This window comes from Brassica napus, chromosome A8, assembly GCF_020379485.1.
Source record: "Brassica napus cultivar Da-Ae chromosome A8, Da-Ae, whole genome shotgun sequence".
Classification (NCBI taxonomy): domain Eukaryota; kingdom Viridiplantae; phylum Streptophyta; class Magnoliopsida; order Brassicales; family Brassicaceae; genus Brassica; species Brassica napus.
Genome location: NC_063441.1, coordinates 7,071,234 through 7,089,337, shown reverse-complemented (window position 1 = coordinate 7,089,337; position 18,104 = coordinate 7,071,234). Strand labels below are relative to the sequence as shown.

The 18,104-nt window shown below is 45.3% G+C and overlaps 1 non-coding gene across 1 annotated transcript; it reads left to right on the top strand.

Annotated features, from left to right (window-relative positions):
• Positions 1-15,896: 15,896 nt before the first annotated feature.
• LOC125577448 lies at positions 15,897-16,002 on the top strand. The gene has a single exon (XR_007315864.1). It is a non-coding gene; the product is annotated as a small nucleolar RNA R71 (small nucleolar RNA).
• Positions 16,003-18,104: the final 2,102 nt, after the last annotated feature.

Below are 18,104 nucleotides of genomic sequence, written 5' to 3'. Positions count from 1 at the left end.
GGAGTGTTACTCTCATCAAAAGAGGTTCAGATGTAGTACTTAGGGATCGAATCCACAAGGAGCTAGGAAACAATTAAATCTAGTGTTTATTAATTCTAAGAGTTGTAAATGTTTAAATGAAATTGCAATAGTAACAAGCGAAGTAAATAGTAAATGTAACTCTATTGGAAATGATATTAGATGCAGGGCCACTATTCAGGTGTTGGAGATTATAATATCTATAGATATCTATTTGTTGCATGCATGATATGTTAGAGCTCAACCGCTATCTCGTGTCTCAACGGTTAGTATGTTGACAACGAAAGAGTGTCGATCGATGGTCCTATTGGGATGTCGACCGATACACCTTTGCCTAAGTCGACCGATAGTCAGTTGAGGACATCGATCGACGGGATCTAGTTAGGCCTATGCGCGAGTATGATATGCACTATTAAGATACTAAATTGGCGGTTAGCCCTCTCTAGTAGTCCTAATATGATAGATAGATATCAGGATGGGATAACAAGGGTGCTTGAGTATGCAATCCTATAATCAATTTCTAGTTAGCAAGGCTAAAACAAGCAATGAATACAAATCTATCATGAATATCACAACAAGGCAGATCTATAGTTTGGGGCTAATCCCACAAACCTATCTGAACCCTGGATCTAATAAATGAACTACTCAGACATAGCAAAGCAATTCATAACAATGAAGAAATGGAAATTCATAGTATAGATGAAAAGAAATGAAAACAAGGAGTTCCAATCACAAGTGATCTTCTCTCCAAAACTCTCTCTTCTCTCTCAAAGTAAAACTGTAACAAAAAGCTCTCCTCTGCCGTCAAAACACTTAGGCAGTATATAATCTACTAGGTTAAAAACTCGTCAGGGCATTTTCGTAATTTGGCTTGGACTTGAGCTCAAGTCCGCTGGATCCAAAATGTCGCGTCCACTATCTCGACATCGATCGATGGTACTTGTGTACATCGATCGATATTAATCTTCATCTGTCGAGGCATATCCTGGTATCGATCGACAGCACTGATGCGCATCGATCGATTGTTCTTTCTCTCGTCGACCTCTACATGGTCAGCTCGGATGAAATGTCCTTTAAGCTCCAAAATGCTCCAAAGTCATAGCTTTACTCTGAAATGCACCTGAACCTGAAAACATACCTAGAATAGTAGAAAACATAGATATATATAGTAAAACACCTATATACCATGGATGAAAACAGGTCAAATTCAAAGTATATCAACTCCCCCAGACTTACCCTTTTGCTTGTCCTCAAGCAAAACATACAGGCAGTTTCTTTGAAAGAGGTTTGAAAATATTAGGAACTTAAGATTTTAAAGCATAGAAATTTTTTCCTCAATAATTTTGCAACCACATTTAAAAAGTCCTAATCACAGAAGCACACTATGCAATATCCTACCTTAGCAACCATTTCTAACATAACACAACTCAGCAATTCACGTCTAACATCCCCTCTACTGACTTCATTTCTTAGCATAAATATAAAGTGAATGCTTTACCTTGGGAGTATCGATCATAGGATGCAAGGATTTCAGACAAGTATCTAGAGCTGCAGGTAAAAGTTAGTTTCTAGTTTCTCTCTCTCTAATTTTCTCTCTTGAGTCAAAGTCTGCTTCCATTGCAGGATCAGTGACCAAGATTAGACAGGCTTCCATGAATCAAAACTTAATGGTGGTTGCCACCAAGCTCTGTTCACTTCTTTTTGACACATATCTAAGAGTTCTTTCCGAAAGTGAGCCTTGAAGATTGCCGCCTCCAAGTCCCGTTTCGAACTCTTATATTGGAGTCTTTATGAATCAGCCTTAATGGTTTTAGCCACCAAGTCCTGTTCAGACTCATCCTAAGTAAACAATAGATCTTTTTTTTTATTATTATTATTTTTTTTATTGGGATATAAATCAATAACTATTCTAGGGTCGAATTTTAGAGAGAGAAAATGTGATAAATAATCTACACAAGGCGTTACCTTCCAGACCTTTCTGAAGAATCCGATCCCATGTATACCAAGCCCCAAGACAAGCGGTTATGTCAGGTTCAGTGTTGGAAATCAGCTTTGGTTACTTCTTACGGTCAAGACAAGTGTGAGTTGATAGGTTGATCTGCTTTAGCATCTATAGTGCTATCTGCAATCAGTAAATCTAAAATGGTGCTAAAGATTGGTTAGATATTCAAGTTTAAATCAATATAAGATTATAGTCCCATTTTCAATAGCTAAACATAATTTATTAAAATTCCTTTTATATAAGAATAAAATAAATTATATTAGTAAATCTTCCCCCAGACTTAAATTACATTGTCCCAGTGTAACTCAGCGGGAGTTATGATAGAATAATTCATGATGTACGAAATGTAACAAGTAAGGAAGATACATCTGACCGGATTAGATATCGATCGATGGGAAAATGTTGCATCGATCGTCGTGTGTTTGTCTATGTCGTGCGATGTCGACGTCTCGTTGGCGGTCGATATCAATGTCTTCCTACTTGGTTCTCCTAAATCTGAAAGAAATAAAACGAAAGTAAATAAATGCTAGCTAATAAAACTAAACTAAAATACCTAATAGTGGGTTGTCTCCCACTCAGCGCTTGGTTATAGTCATATAGCTTGACTGTGGTAGTGATTGGCTATTTGGTAGAGAAACAACTACTTGTTGGAAAACAAGCATCCACGTCATCTCTGGACATTCTGGACCAAGATGCAATGAAACTTCTTGTGGCCTCATCATTTCTTGTCCATTTGTCATCCATTTTCTCAAGTACATTAGAGATGTTTTGTAGCCTATCATGAACGTTGTCAATGCTGACCTGGTGCCAGCCTATGTTGTCATAGGCGTATGCTAAAAGTTCTGTCAGTTCCTTGTGCATTGACTCTATCGTCTTGTGTATCAGCTGCACACCAGCTGGTGTAGACTCGGCGTCGATCGATGCAATTATGTGTTTGTCGGTCGATCTCGGCGAATTACCATCGAGCGATTTCGCTCGCTTCCTGTCGATCGATGCTGATATCTGATGTTGGGCTGCGAGTTGCCTCTGAATGGCTTTGTTACAACCCACCCCGTGGAAACTACCTGCCCCATAGACCCCAGGCTCACAGCGCTGCAGCGCACCGACCCCAACCCCTCCATTATGAGTTCTCTCTAACTCCATAATTAGGTTGTTGGTGAGCCTCGAACCCAGGATCTGCAAGTCAATTGGTGACAGGTCAATTGGTGACAGCTTGTCCTGTGAGAATGCTGTTAACGGGTGAGGTCTTGGGTTCGAGGCTCACCAACAACCTAATTATGGAGTTAGAGTGTTGGGGTCAAAAACGGTTACGATGGAATTACCACCCGGAAATCCTCGGAGATCGTATTTCCGAAAAAGATAGTAAAAAGAAAGATGTAACTTTTGTAAAATGTAACCAAAAACGAAGTTTTTGCGAAGAAGTATCCTTGAAGATTCAAACCAAACAAATCAAGCTCGGTCGTTGCGTAATTACCGCGCATACACGCCGTCCGGTCGCTACGTAGCAACCAAGTCCGGACCGATATCGGCCGCTACATAGCGACCGAACGTCCGACCCACTCGGTCGCTACGTAACGACCGAGCTCTAGCCAAAGCTCGGTCGCTACGTAGCGACCGAGCTCGGCCCCACTCGGTCGCTACGTACCGACCAAGCTCGGTCAAGCTCGGTCGCTACGTAGCGACCGAGCGCTCGTCCCGCTCGGTCGCTACGTAGCGACCAAGCTCGAGCCAAAGCTCGGTCGAGCTCGAGCCAAAGCTCGGTCGCTGTGTAGCGATTGAACCCTTCCGAACATCGATACAACACCAATCCATGCATTCTCGTCAAACCTTCGAATACTATCTCCCGAAAGACCGTAGCAAGCTCAGTCCATGTTTTCCGCTATTCTAACTCATCGATCAAACTTCGCGGATTAGAAACCGCGGAAAATTCGTAGTAAATGTGTCGAGTCGGAAAACGGCCCAAAGGAACTTAAAAAACGACTCGAGGCCCATCCTACGATTTCTTAACCAAAAGCCCGTAAACCGCAGCACGGTTTACGCTTGGTCCACAAGGAAGGATAAATGTCAAGTTTCCGCGGATAAATACAGAAGTTTTGTAGATAATTGTGAAGATCGGGAAAAATGGAATATTTCCATTTTTAGGCTATGACGGCTTAAGGGCAGAAGAGTAAAAGCATAAACCGACCTTGGAGCTAGTATATAAGGAGTCCTAGGCGAGGAGCGTGGGAGAGAACTTTTGGAGAGCAAACTTAGCACTTAGAGCAATTTAGGCATTTTTCCGTTTTTGTTATTTCGAGCTGCGACTCAATTAGGTTTAGCCGTCTTAGGGTTGCTAGAACTAGGAATCTCGCCGACAGCTCTCGAGCCCAGGCTTATACCTTGCTGTAAACGCTCATACGCAAATTCGGAAATATGATCTCTTTGCTCTCTTTTTCGATTTCTTGTTCCTTATCGTTGTTATTCTCGTGTTCTGATTGCTTGACGTGTGGTAATTAGCAGATATCCGGGTTCTGTGGGAAATTAGGGTTTTCCTAGTTTCCTTATTTAAACGGAAATCGACAGTGCGAATTTCGGTTCCCACAGTTTGGCGCTAAAAGGAGGGGGGGGGGTACGGATCAATCTAACCCGCAAAAGCCACATTACTCTCAATCAGACATGTCAAATAACGACGCGGATAACGTGCAAACCCCTCTTAACGGAGGCAGCGGCACCGATCTCCACACTCTAGTAGCGGACGTATCCGCGGCCAACGCACAAGCCAACGCCGCAACTCTTGAGGAGTTTAAAAAGATATTCGCCACCTATGAGAAAAGGTCTGAAGAACAGGATAAGCTCGTGAATACCTTGACCAAACAGGTTGAAACCTTAACGGCAAGGACCCAAGCAATCCGTCCCCACGGAACCACCAAAGCCGCGGGAAGAGGCTCGACTTCGCTGCCCCACTCGACAGATCAGGATTCACGCGGGAACAACCTTCCTGTCCAAACCCTAGCGAGAAATCTCCCATCAAAATGGGGAACCCTGAAAGTGTTCCGCCCCCTCAAAGGACTCGGAGGATAACGAAGCCGAACACATTGACCTGGATCCTAGCGATGTCTCCAACGACACCGACGAAGACGTCGATAGACATCCAAGAAGGACCAGAAGCCGATCCGCTCGGGAAGGCTTCCCGTTCGAAAAACCAATGACGGAAGAAGATGAAGTCGCCTATTGGAACGAACAAGAGGAGCTGGCTGAAAAGCAAACCGAGCTCACTCGCAGTAAACGCCAACAAGCTCGGAAATCCACTGACGAGACATCGGATATCCGCGATCTTCGCGACTACATCACCAAGACTGCGGCAGAAGTGAGAGCCGTAAAGTCTCAAATCCATCATGCTACTAGTGCTGCCCCCCGAGATCGATCGACTGCTGGATGGAGCTCGAAAGACCCCCTTTACCAGTCGCATTTCGGACATGAGGGTGTCCGATCCGGGAAAAATCAAAGTACCGAAGTACGATGGTACGGCCGATCCAAAAGGGCACCTTCAGGCTTTCCACATCGCGATGGGAAGAGCAAGACTGAAGGACGGCGAAAAAGATTCCGGCTATTGCCGCCTGTTCGTCGAAAATCTTGAAGGAGCAGCGCTCGAATGGTTCGCATGCCTTCGTCGCAACAGCATCGGGAGTTTCCGACAGCTCGCATCGGAATTTCTCAAACAATACTCTGTATTCATAGACAGAGAAACTTCCGATGTTGATCTCTGGAGTCTCTGCCAGAGGGAAGACGAACCCCTCCGCGAGTTTATCAGTCGGTTCAAGCTGATAATGTCAAGGGTCAGTGGGATAAGCGACAAAGTAGCCATCGACGCGCTGAGAAAGACGCTCTGGTACAAGTCGAAATTCAGAAAGTGGATAACTCTCGACAAACCACGATCGATCCAGGACGCCCTCCACAAAGCAACGGACTACATCATGGTAGAGGAGGAAACTAAAGTCTTATCGCAAAAACATAAGGCGGTAATACCATCCTCGAAAGACGTGGATCCGAAAGGGAAAAAGAAGAACTCTCGTAACGACAAGTACGTCCATCACGAGGGGAAGATCTCCAGGGGGCGCATAACTATGCGATCAATTCGGATCAGGGCCGTACCACGGGCAACACATGGACTCGCAAGCAAGGGTATGACGAAAACACCTTCTGTGAGTTCCACCAATCCCGAGGACACTCCACGACCAACTGCAAAGTCTTGGGACAGAAAGCTCTCGGAAGTAACTAGCGTCAAGGATCTCATCCTCGATTCTGATCGCCCTCCAAAGACGGACAGAAATCCGCCCGCTGAAAAATCCCCTCAACGAAACCAGCCTGGGGATAAACGCGGTAGGAGGCCAGATGACAAGGGAAGCGATAACAATCGTCGCAGAGTCAATATGATCATCGGAGGATCACAATACTGCGGCGATACTGTGTCGGCCATCAAGGCTTACCTACGGAAGGCAGAGTCGAGACGGAAGCACGGGAAGCACGGTCAACGTAATCTTCCGCGACACTCTCAAGCGGATGAGTATCAAACTCGGAGAAGTAATTCCGACGCCGAAACCACTAACGGGTTTTTCAGGCGAAGTATCGATGACTCTTGGATCGATCCAATTGCCAGTCATGGCCAAGGAGATCAAGAAAATCGTCGAGTTCGCGGTAGTCGATCATCCTGCCATCTACAACGTGATCATGGGAACCCCATGGCTCAACGCCATGCAGGCAGTTCCGTCAACTTACCACCTGGGTCTCAAATTCCCAACCCCAAGCGGAGTCGCGGCCATCTGGGGATGCCAAAAACAGTCGCGGCTATGCTTCCTCGCAGAGCACAAGTTAAGGCAAATCACGACTTCTGCAGCTGTAAACGGCAAGCGCACAAAGATAGACCTATCTTCGGCCAAAAGCGCCCCAGGAAAAGACGAGTTAAAATAGTCTACCGACGCAAACGCATCGGACGTCGAAGCTCGACACAAGTCCGAAGCCCACGCTACAACTCAACCGGAACATCCGAAAAATAGCGTTGACCCAGCCACGATCGACATGGCCACGGCGGACATCGCGACTTCTACCGCCGAGTAAGAACACTCGCGGCATGAAACAGAACTACGAGATGGCTTGATCCTCGAAAGGGGTACGTAGGCAGCTCGTCAAAAGACGAATTCAGCTATCCCCTCTCTAAAAGGGGGGGGGGGAGTGGGTGCGTATACTCTCACTTAGAAAACTCTTCATTATTGTAATCGAGTTTTTAGAAACTTCAAAAACTTTTACTACAATATACGTTGTCCGTTTTATCGAAAACGCTTACGCTTCAGTAAAACATAAAAGAAACTTTCAGGACACGCCTGGAAACATTAAGACTCTTGTCTGCAGCCTCATCCGGCCCAAAAATCGTAAAATCATCATATTTCAAACATTCAAAGATACACGTACAATCCTCGAAATAACTGCGAGACGTCGCAAAAGTTTAAATTCGAGGATAATACTAACAAATTGTCCGAACGCGACCACCAAAACCTTACACCCCGTTCATCGATTGGCCCCGACAAACACGCTAGCCGTCTTAAACAAACGCAACTCGATCACTCTTTTGATCTTCAAAACGTCCAGCACAAGGACAAAAGCGCGCTACAACAAAAATCCGAAATTTTGGTTTAGCACTTCCAGTTAACTCTGAGAAGATGCTCGGGTCGTACCATACAAGTCATATAAGCCGAGAACATATCGCAGACTTTAAATCGGTACGAGTCAGGAAGAAATCGCAACAGGAAAAACGATAGCCGGGTAGTCACCGCACAAACCTTAACCGAAAGTAAACCTAGGTCTTGCCCTAAACCCAACGCTCTGGTCTCAAACATCTCAACGCATGATATCTAAAAGATACGAGATCTTAAACCATGTCTCTCCGTTCGTATCTCAATGTTCTCGAAAATTGTAAAGATAGGTAATTCTTACGAAAATCACGAACGAACCAACAGATTGAACGTCTCATCGGAATTAAATATGAGACGACAACTCATATTTACTTCAAACCTACTCAGGAAAATTCGAAAAACAAAAAAATCATCATATAAATAACCGCGTGAAGCGGTAAGGGGGATTCAAAGCCACCAACGGCCAGTCCCGATAAGCAATAAAAACGGCCAAAACAGGCCCATACAAATCTTTCGGCCACACTCGGCCATAAACATAAAACAGAAAGACAAGCATCTTTCTTTCGATAACTACTCCACCGCTCATAATCCAAAGTCAAAGTCTCCGGACAACGAAGCACCAAACGCGTCCGCGGGACGATCCACTTCCTCGCCACCATCGGGAAACCCGGTCGAAACCTCCTCGGTATCAGGGGAAACCGGGATGGAATCCCAGAACCCTTGAATCCGCTCGTTGATCGGAGGGATAAGCGCCTCAGCGTGCGCACGTTCATTCATCCCACTCTTCATCAAGCTCATTTCCTCCTCGAACACGTAGTCATCGGCTCGCGTCCTCCAAAGACTTCCGACCGAACCGCGGCACTCACGGAAATCACCCACCAAGGTAAAGGCGTTCTTGAGGTTCCCATACTCAACCTGGAATTGAGAGGCACGAGTCTTCATCACCTCGACGATTTCTCTCTTGCCTTTCCTTTCCGCCTTACAGACAGCCCGCGCATGATCACGAGTAAGTTGCGCTTCTCGCTCCAAAATCTCGCCTTGCACGCGAGCGAGATCTCGTTCCGCTTTCTCCGCTTTGAAACGATAGATCATAGCCTCCCTATGACTCCCTTCAATGGCCGAGCCAAGCAAGTTAAGGCCCTGCGAAATCAATTAACGCATTGTAAGCAGAAAAGGAAAAACCTAGGCAAGCACGAATATTTTCGAAAAAAATCATACCCCGTTGATGATTCGAGACACATCCGCGACGACTTTCGGCCTCGCCGACTCTTTCGCAGGTGGAGGAGTATCAAAACCCGGTGGCAGACCGGCAAAAAAATCATCAAAGTCCGGCCTCGCTGACTCTTTCGGCCTCGCTCGAGCCACTCCCATCGCCATAAGCTAGGTTCGGATCCCATCCTGGAAGCATAGAGTCATCCATCGAAAATTCTATGTCGCTAAGGTCGATATCTTTTCCCTTCCAAGAGCTCGACTCTGGCACGGCTGTTGGGGCTACAGCGGGACTCTGGTCATCAGGTTCAGAGTCGCTTCCCGTGTCCGCAACCGAGGCAGGACAAGAGTGCACGAACCTCAGTGCCCTCCGAACCCTCTTCGGCGTAAAGGAAGTCCAAAAGAAGGGACCATTCCTAAGAAGATCCCTCACCTCAATAATGTCCTCAGGGAACGGAGCAAGAGGATTGATGAAAGGATGATCGTTCGGCAGCCTCCGGAACAGTGGAAAGCAACTCTCTTCGACAGACGCAGCGTCTAAACGAACAAAGAAGAAAAACTTCTTCCACGAGTTGAAGCTCGAAATGAACTTCTTAACCACTGACATAAACTTCCGAGGGACCAGCCTATGCTTGTCCGTATCTTTGACGAGTTGAAGCCTCAAAAGCGCTTCAAAATGATCGACGGAAAGGGAAAGGCCATGCTCGTAGCTCAGGATCAGGATCCCAATAAGATGCTGAATGGCGAGGCGAGTCAACTGGCTTATCGCAACCTCGAAACGGTCCAATACTCGGACGAGGATTTCAGGGATTGGGAACAATAAGCGACAACGCACTACGAACGCCTCGTAGCAAGTGAAGTAACCCTCTGGGGGGCTGTTAGCACACTCTCCGGGATAGGGAACTCGGAATTCCACAGCATCCGGGATATGGTAGAACGATTGCATGGTCGCGAGAAACTCGTCAGTACTCCTGCTCGGATCCTCTTTCTCGACCCCACGATAGATCATAACCGGGAACGACTTCTCTTTGGGAGGAGTCATCGAACCATAATGAGCAACCCATCATGCCTCGTTCTCGGCGGGATGTACCGAGTGAGGCACGAACTCCATCTTCGGAACAATGAACTCTTCGTAAGCACTCGCGGATGAAGACCCTTTTTTCGCAACCTTTTTCTTTCTCGACATCTTTATACTTCTCTTGAGAAAAATAGAGAAAAAGGGTGGGGAGAAAGGAAGAAAGTTTTTTCTTAAGAAAGATCTTAGAGAAAGACAAAAAAGTGAAAAAATTATGAAACAAGTTACCTCCCTTCTTATAGGCATGAGGATTTACTATTCAAGCTCGGACTTTCGGATATTAATTTCATCCATCACGCCTAACTTGCCAAACATGCCTAACTGCACGCTAGGATCCTACGATGCATGATCCTAACGGGCTGGGGGGCTAACTGTTGGGGTCAAAAACGGTTACGACGAAATTACCACCCGAAAATCCTCGGAGATTGTATTTCCGAAAAAGATAGTAAAAAGAAAGATGTAACTTTCGTAAAATGTAACCAAAAACGAAGTTTTTGCGAAGAAGTATCCTTGAAGATTCAAACCAAACAAATCAAACTCGGTCGTTGCGTAATTACCGCGCATACACGCCGTCCAGTCGCTACGTAGCAACCAAGTCCGGGCCGATATCGGCCGCTACATAGCGACCGAACATCCGACACACTCGGTCGCTACGTAACGACCGAGCTCGAGCCAAAGCTCGGTCGCTACGTAGCGACTCGTCCCGCTCGGTCGCTACGTAGCGACTCGTCCCGCTCGGTCGCTACGTAGCGCTCGTCCCGCTCGGTTGCTACGTAGCGACCGAGCTCGAGCCAAAGCTCGGTCGCTGTGTAGCGATTGAACCCTTCCGAACATCGATACAACACCAATCCATGCATTCTCGTCAAACCTTCGAATACTATCTCCCGAAGACCGTAGCAAGCTCAGTCCATATTTTCCGCAATTCTAACTCATCGATCAAACTTCGCGGATTAGAAACCGCGGAAAATTCGTAGTAAATGTGTCGAGTCGGAAAACAGCCCAAAGGAACCTAAAACACGACTCGAGGCCCATCCTACGATTTCTTAACCAAAAGCCCGTAAACCGCAGCACGGTTTACGCTTGGTCCACAAGGAAGGATAAATGTCAAGTTTCCGCGGATAAATATGGAAGTTTTGAAGATAATTGTGAAGATCGGGAAAAATGGAATATCTCTATTTTTATGCTATGACGGCTTAAGGGCAGAAGAGTAAAAGCGTAAACCGACCTTGGAGCTAGTATATAAGGAGTCCTAGGCGAGGAGCGTAGGAGAGAACTTTTGGAGAGCAAACTTAGCACTTAGAGCAATTTAGGCATTTTTCCGTTTTTGTTATTTCGAGCTGCGACTCAATTAGGTTTAGCCGTCTTAGGGTTGCTAGAACTAAGAATCTCGCCGACAGCTCTCGAGCCCAGGCTTATACCTTGTTGTAAACGCTCATACGCAAATTCGGAAATAAGATCTTCTTTGCTCTCTTTTTTGATTTCTTGTTCCTTATCGTTGTTATTTGCGTGTTCTGATTGCTTGACGTGTGGTGATTAGCAGATATCCGGGTCCTCTGGGAAATTAGGGTTTTCCTAGTTTCCTTATTTAAATGGAAATCGACAGTGCGAATTTCGGTTCCCACATAGAGAGAACTCATAATGGAGGGGTTGGGGTTGGTGCGCTGCAGCGCTGTGAGCATGGGGCCCATGGGGCAGGTAGTTCCCACGGGGCGAGTTGTCACAGGCTTTGACTTCTTTTTGTAGCCATTCTGCGTGGCTGTCTAGTCCACTGATTCTGTTGTCGAATGGAAAGTAGATGTCATCGCAGAGTTTGTCAAGTCGTTCTTCCATGGTGTCTATAGCAGTCTAGATCTTAGATGTGATCTTGTCAACCTCTGCTGCTGTGTAGGGAAGTAACTCCACAGGATTCTTGCCATCGATCCATGGCCCTCGTAGCCTGTCGATCGAAGATGAGTTTGCCTGCAAAATTTTTTGATTAGTAATGTTATCAATATCCCTTTGGGCATGAAGTATTTGACTAGACAATTTGTTTAAATCTAGCATGACTGGTGATATGAAGCGGTCATGCATTATTTCGTAAGTCTGCAGCCTATTATCCATGGCTGAGATCTTAGCGTCGAGTGATGTGAAGGTACACACGTCGATCGATGTGGCTGGTTGTTGGTCTTTCTTGCGAATGGTGCCCAGATGTTGCTGTAGTAGCTCGATTTTAGTTCTCAGCCAGTCCACGTTGTTGTTGAGAGGGTAGTACACGTCCTTTATCCTCGTGTTGATGTATGAGACTTCCCATTCATCCTTGTGTTCTGCTGAACATTGTGGTTCTGCAGGGATCTAGGCTGTAGGAAGACTGACGTCGATCGATGGTGCATGTGGTGCGTCGATCGATGCTGAGGTCGTGGCTTCCTTCTCAAGTTGCTGACGTAAACTCTCAATTTATGTCCTCATTTCTACCATATTTCTGAAAAGCTGATTGTAGCATCTATCCAAAGGTTGAGGTGTATCTTCTACCAGTGATTTGAGCTCCTCTCCCAGTTTTTCTTGAGCTCCAAAAATACCAGTCACCATCTCATTGATTTCATCTTTGGTGTAGAGTTCTGGTGCCAGTCTTGTGAGTATGAAGGAAGTGGTATTTTCTGGAAGACAGATGTGGCTCTCTTCAAAAAGAGATGCTCTTTCCAGTATTTTCATGATGTCGTCCTTTGTGACAGGTATCATCTCACCAGCTACGCCTAGTGCGTGTCCACACTCATCTCTGTAGACACCATACTCGTCCCTTCGTTCCCAAGTGAACTTTCTGGCTCCGTACATGTCATAAGCGCGGTTTCCAAATTTATAACGTCTGTCGATCGACGTCGGATCATCCTTATCGATCGACGTTGGTGTTATCCTATCGATCATTGTATGAGTTGTCCCGTCGATCGATGCTTGACCTTTTGGTTGGCATGATAGATCTGGATTGATTTCTGTTGCGGCGACTCCTACGTGTTTGTTAGGATCGGTTTGAATGACGTCTGGAGTGCCACGTTGCTGTGAGAATAGGTTGTCAGGTCCATTGGCTACTTGAAGGATATCTGCTATGTCCTCTCTGGACACTTGTAAGATCCTTCCATCTATTGCACATGCGTTGCCATATGGGTCCCTGAAAATACCAAATTCATCAGGTGTTAGAAAACCAAAATCAATGTTTGCATTATCATTCAATTTAGAAATAGAAAGATTAGGTTTAAGAGTAGTATCGATCGATGTTGATACAGATGCATCGATCGAGGGCAGAATAATTTCTGCAGAACTTGTGTTCTTGAGATGATTGCTCTTCATGGATTTTCCTATTGATGTAGATGGAAGAGTGTTCATCTTTTCTGCTTGTGTGTCTGCTCTGGTGTGTGGAGGTGGTTTCAGGGGTGCAAAATGTTTTAAATAGGTATCTATAAACCTAGTTGGAGAGGAAATATTCTCCTGCTCCTGAATTTTCGCTGCGGCGCGAATATCGATCGATGTCCCTATATGGGTGTCGATCGATGTGAGCGGTTGTTTTGCTGGACGAGGGTGGGTATCGACCGATGTGGAGTGCACTTTGTCGAGCGATGTTGGAAACGTGGTGGTGAACTTATGTGTTTCAAGTCTTTCATCCTGCAAAGACATTTCTATTGCACGTTCCTTCCAATAATCCTCATCGTATTCCTTTGTATGTTCCTCGTTAGGTGAAGTAATTACAGTGTCAACTGCAAAACTTTCATGGAAACCACTGTCTGCCCAACTGCCTATGGAATAATCATCACGTCCTCTCTTGCTTGGAGGTTGGAAGGCAAAGTGTGGGTAACAATGATTAGGTGTAGCGAAATGGTCAACCGGCTGATCAACGTCGAGCGACGTGTTGTTGCGGTCATTGATTACTGTTGACTCATTGGAATCGATCGATGGAAAAGTGGAGGTGTCGATCGATTCCGAGTACTCTGTTTCGTACTCCGATTCGTACTCTGCTCCACAATGGCATGCGCCAATGAAGCCAAGTTCTTTCCCGTAATCCACAGAATTAATAACCTTTCTCTTAGGTTGGATAGGGTCGTAGTGGATGTTGGGGTCTATCAGCGTCAGACACACTTTGTTTTTGTTCATGTCACATACAGCTCCTACTGTAGCTAGGAAAGATCTTCCAAGCAGAAGTGAAGAGTTCCAGTTAAGCTTGATGTCCAGGACATGAAAATATACCGGGACAAGGGCATTACCAATCTGTACCTCCAGATCTCTTATGATACCTCCTGATCGTTTTTCTGAAAGATCCACGAAGGTGAAGGATTCTGTTGAAGGTTCAATGGTCAAACCAAGATGGTCTGCCATGATCCTAGGGAGGATACTAACTGATGCTCCTGTGTCACACATTGAATGGGGAAATTCAACACCTTTGACTACGCATGGTATTGCAAACTTTCCAGGATCACTCTTCTTCGACAATGTGATCATGTGTTTGATCTTCTCTCTGACTTGATGAAACATTCTCCCAATGTCCTCCTCAGTTACCTTTGTTTCTCTGAAGAACATCCACACCCGGTGTGTGAAGTAAGCTTCATCAAAAGCTTTTTCGATTGGGATTCTGAGGATTCTCATAGTGAAACCATCCATCTCTTTATCGTTAGCTTCCCTCTTAAGGTTCTTAGGAATTTTCTCCTTTCTTTTCCTTGACCTTCGCCCTTCAGTTTCCTGATCTTCTTGAACTGGTTCTGGTGAACTATTTAAAGGGTTGGGTTTTGGTTCGGGTGGGTTAGCTAATGGTTTAGGTGGTGGTCTAAGTGCGTTGATATAGTCATTATCGATTGAGGGTAACCGCACTCGGTATGTCAGAGGTGCCTGTCGATCGATGGGAGGTGTGTTGTGACGATCGACGTCGGACTCACTCTGTCGATCGATGGTTGGCTCAACCGATCGATCGATTTTATCATAGAAAGGGGAGGGTGGGTGAGGATGCTTAGCTGCGAATTCCTCATGAGTTAGAATTCGAACTGCATTGCATTTAGTCGATTCAGCGGACGACGTCGATCGATTACTGGAGTAATCCGTCCATCGATCTTTGTCATGGTCTGTCGATCGATGTGAGTTCATCGATATCGATCGACACCATTGGGATCCGCCGAGACTCATGGAACTTTCGATTTCGAAGTCTCCTTCCTCAAGCTTTTCATGTCTCACCACTTGGCAGAAATCATCATCTATGATGGCATTTACGTGGTGTTTTCCTTTATCAGCTCCTGCCTCTCTAGCGAAAGCTTCTTGCCTCTTTATAGTCTCGCCAGTCTGAATTATTTGTGTTTCAAGTTTTCTCCCCTGAGTCCCTAAAGTCTCGATTTTGGTGTTCAGATTGTTGTAGGCGGAGTCTATTTTACCGTTGAAATCCACAGTGATTTGTTGTTGTCCCATAAGTACTCGATCAAGCATTTCTTCGATCTTGCTTTCCTGAGTCTGGGGTGGTAGATTCTGGTAGTAGGAGTTCGAGTAGCATTTGCTGTTGTTGAAGGGTTTTTGAAATTGTGAACTTTGGTTACTTCTTTGACCATTTCCAAAGAAGTTTCTGTTTCCACCATAGTTTCCAAATTTCTGGAATCCGGTACCTCCGATGTAGTTCACATTTTCTTCTCCTTCCGTATCTGCTACTTCTCCTTCAGCTAAACAGACTTGCTTCCTAAGAAGCTCGTGCACCACATCTAACTTAGCTCTTACTTCGTCCATTTGTTCCTTCCCGATAGAGGCTACAGACTTCTTCCGTTCAGTGTCAGTGTTTTTGGTGTTGCTGCTCTTAGCAAGGTTTTCGATAAGTCTCACAGCTTCCAACGAATTCCGAGTAGTGAAGTTTCCTTCCATCGCCGTATCAAGAGCCAGTTGATACTGTAAGGCGAGACCTCGGAAGAAAGTGCTTAGCAGCTGCACTTCGTTAAATCCGTGGTGTGGACAGTCTCGCTGGAAGAACCTAAATCTAATCCACGCATCTTTGAAGGACTCTCCAGCCTCCTGCGAGAATGTGGAAATTTTGTTCCGAAGTTCTTCAGCGCGCGCCTCATCAAAGAAGTTTCGTAAGAAAGCATTCTTGATGTCGGCCCAGGATGTTAAGGATCCTGTGGGTTGCTGCCTAAGCCAGTGCATCGCTTCTCCATTCAGCGTGTATCTGAAGAGCTTGCACAGCAGGTAATCTTCGGGGACTCCTTCCATCCGAATAGCAGCGATTAAATCCTCGAACCGTTCTAGATGGTCCATCGGATGCTCGTGCGGTAACCCAGAGTAGGGTATCTGCGACACGAGAGTGTAGTATTGAGGCTTCAGCTCGAAATTCTGCTTCTGGATCTATGGAAGTCGAATAGCTGATCTGTTGGAATAGTACTCATCTGGGCGATTGTAGTCGGCCAATGGTTTCGATCGAGCGTCCTTGTCTACAGGTTGAGCAGCTCCTGTAGTATCAGCATCAGGGATTACAGTCCCCTGAGCGTCTATTTTTTGACCTGTTGCATTACGCAGATGACCGTCCTGGTCATACAGGTTTCCGTTCTCGTCCTGTGTTAGAATAATAATGTTTACCATTTTTGACGACACGGTATCGATCGACGTACACGGTGTAGTTTCGATCGTTGTCGAACGATTAGGATCGATCGACGATGATGGTCTGGTGTCGGTCGACAGTTGGTTGTGAGTATCAATCGACGGCGAAGTTGTTGCGTCGAGCGATGTGGAACGTTGACCTCTACGGATGGTGTGTTCCAAATTAGCAGGATCGTCTGAGAACATCAAGTCTTTCTCCTTGTTGCTTTTGGTACCGCTGGGCATGCACCTGAAAAGACAAGAAAAAGATTATGTTAGAAATGGGGTAGAGAAAAGAATAAGAATCAATAAAACTAAATCTAATGGCGATCAAAGCTCCCCGGCAACGACGCCAAATTTGATACCACTCAAATTACCCTAAGGAGTGTTACTCTCATCAAAAGAGGTTCAGATGTAGTACTTAGGGATCGAATCCACAAGGAGCTAGGGAACAATTAAATCTAGTGTTTATTAATTCTAAGAGTTGTAAATGTTTAAATGAAATTGCAATAGTAACAAGCGAAGTAGATAGTAAATCTAACTTGATTGGAAATGATATTAGATGCAGGGCCACTATTCAGGTGTTGGAGATTATAATATCTATAGATATCTATTTGTTGCATGCATGATATGTTAGAGCTCAACCGCTTAACTCAGTGATCAGCTGTCGCATGTTTTACTGGTTAACAAGCTAGATCTCGTGTCTCAACGGTTAGTATGTTGACAACGAAAGAGTGTCGATCGATGGTCCTATTGGGACGTCGACCGATACACCTTTGCCTAAGTCGACCGATAGTCAGTTGAGGACATCGATCGACGGGATCCAGTTAGGCCTATGCGCGAGTATGATATGCGCTATTAAGATACTAAATTGGCGGTTAGCCCTCTCTAGTAGTCCTAATATGATAGATAGATATCAGGATGGGATAACAAGGGTGCTTGAGTATGCAATCCTATAATCAAGTTCTAGTTAGCAAGGCTAAAACAAGCAATGAATACAAATCTATCATGAATATCACAACAAAGCAGATCTATAGTTTGGGGCTAATCCCACAAACCTATCTGAACCCTGGATCTAATAAATGAACTACTCAGACATAGCAAAGCAATTCAAAACAATGAAGAAATGGAAATTCATAGTATAGATGAAAAGAAATGAAAACAAGGAGTTCCAATCACAAGTGATCTTCTCTCCAAAACTCTCTCTTCTCTCTCAAAGTAAAACTGTAACAAAAAGCTCTCCTCTGCCGTCAAAACACTTAGGCAGTATATAATCTACTAGGTTAAAAACTCGTCAGGGCATTTTCGTAATTTGGCTTGGACTTGGGCTCAAGTCCGCTGGATCCAAAATGTCGCGTCCACTGTCTCGACATCGATCGATGGTACTTGTGTACATCGATCGATATTAATCTTCATATGTCGAGGCATATCCTGGTATCGATCGACAGCACTGATGCGCATCGATCGATTGTTCTTTCTCTCGTCGACCTCTACATGGTCAGCTCGGATGAAATGTCCTTTAAGCTCCAAAATGCTCCAAAGTCATAGCTTTACTCCGAAATGCACCTGAACC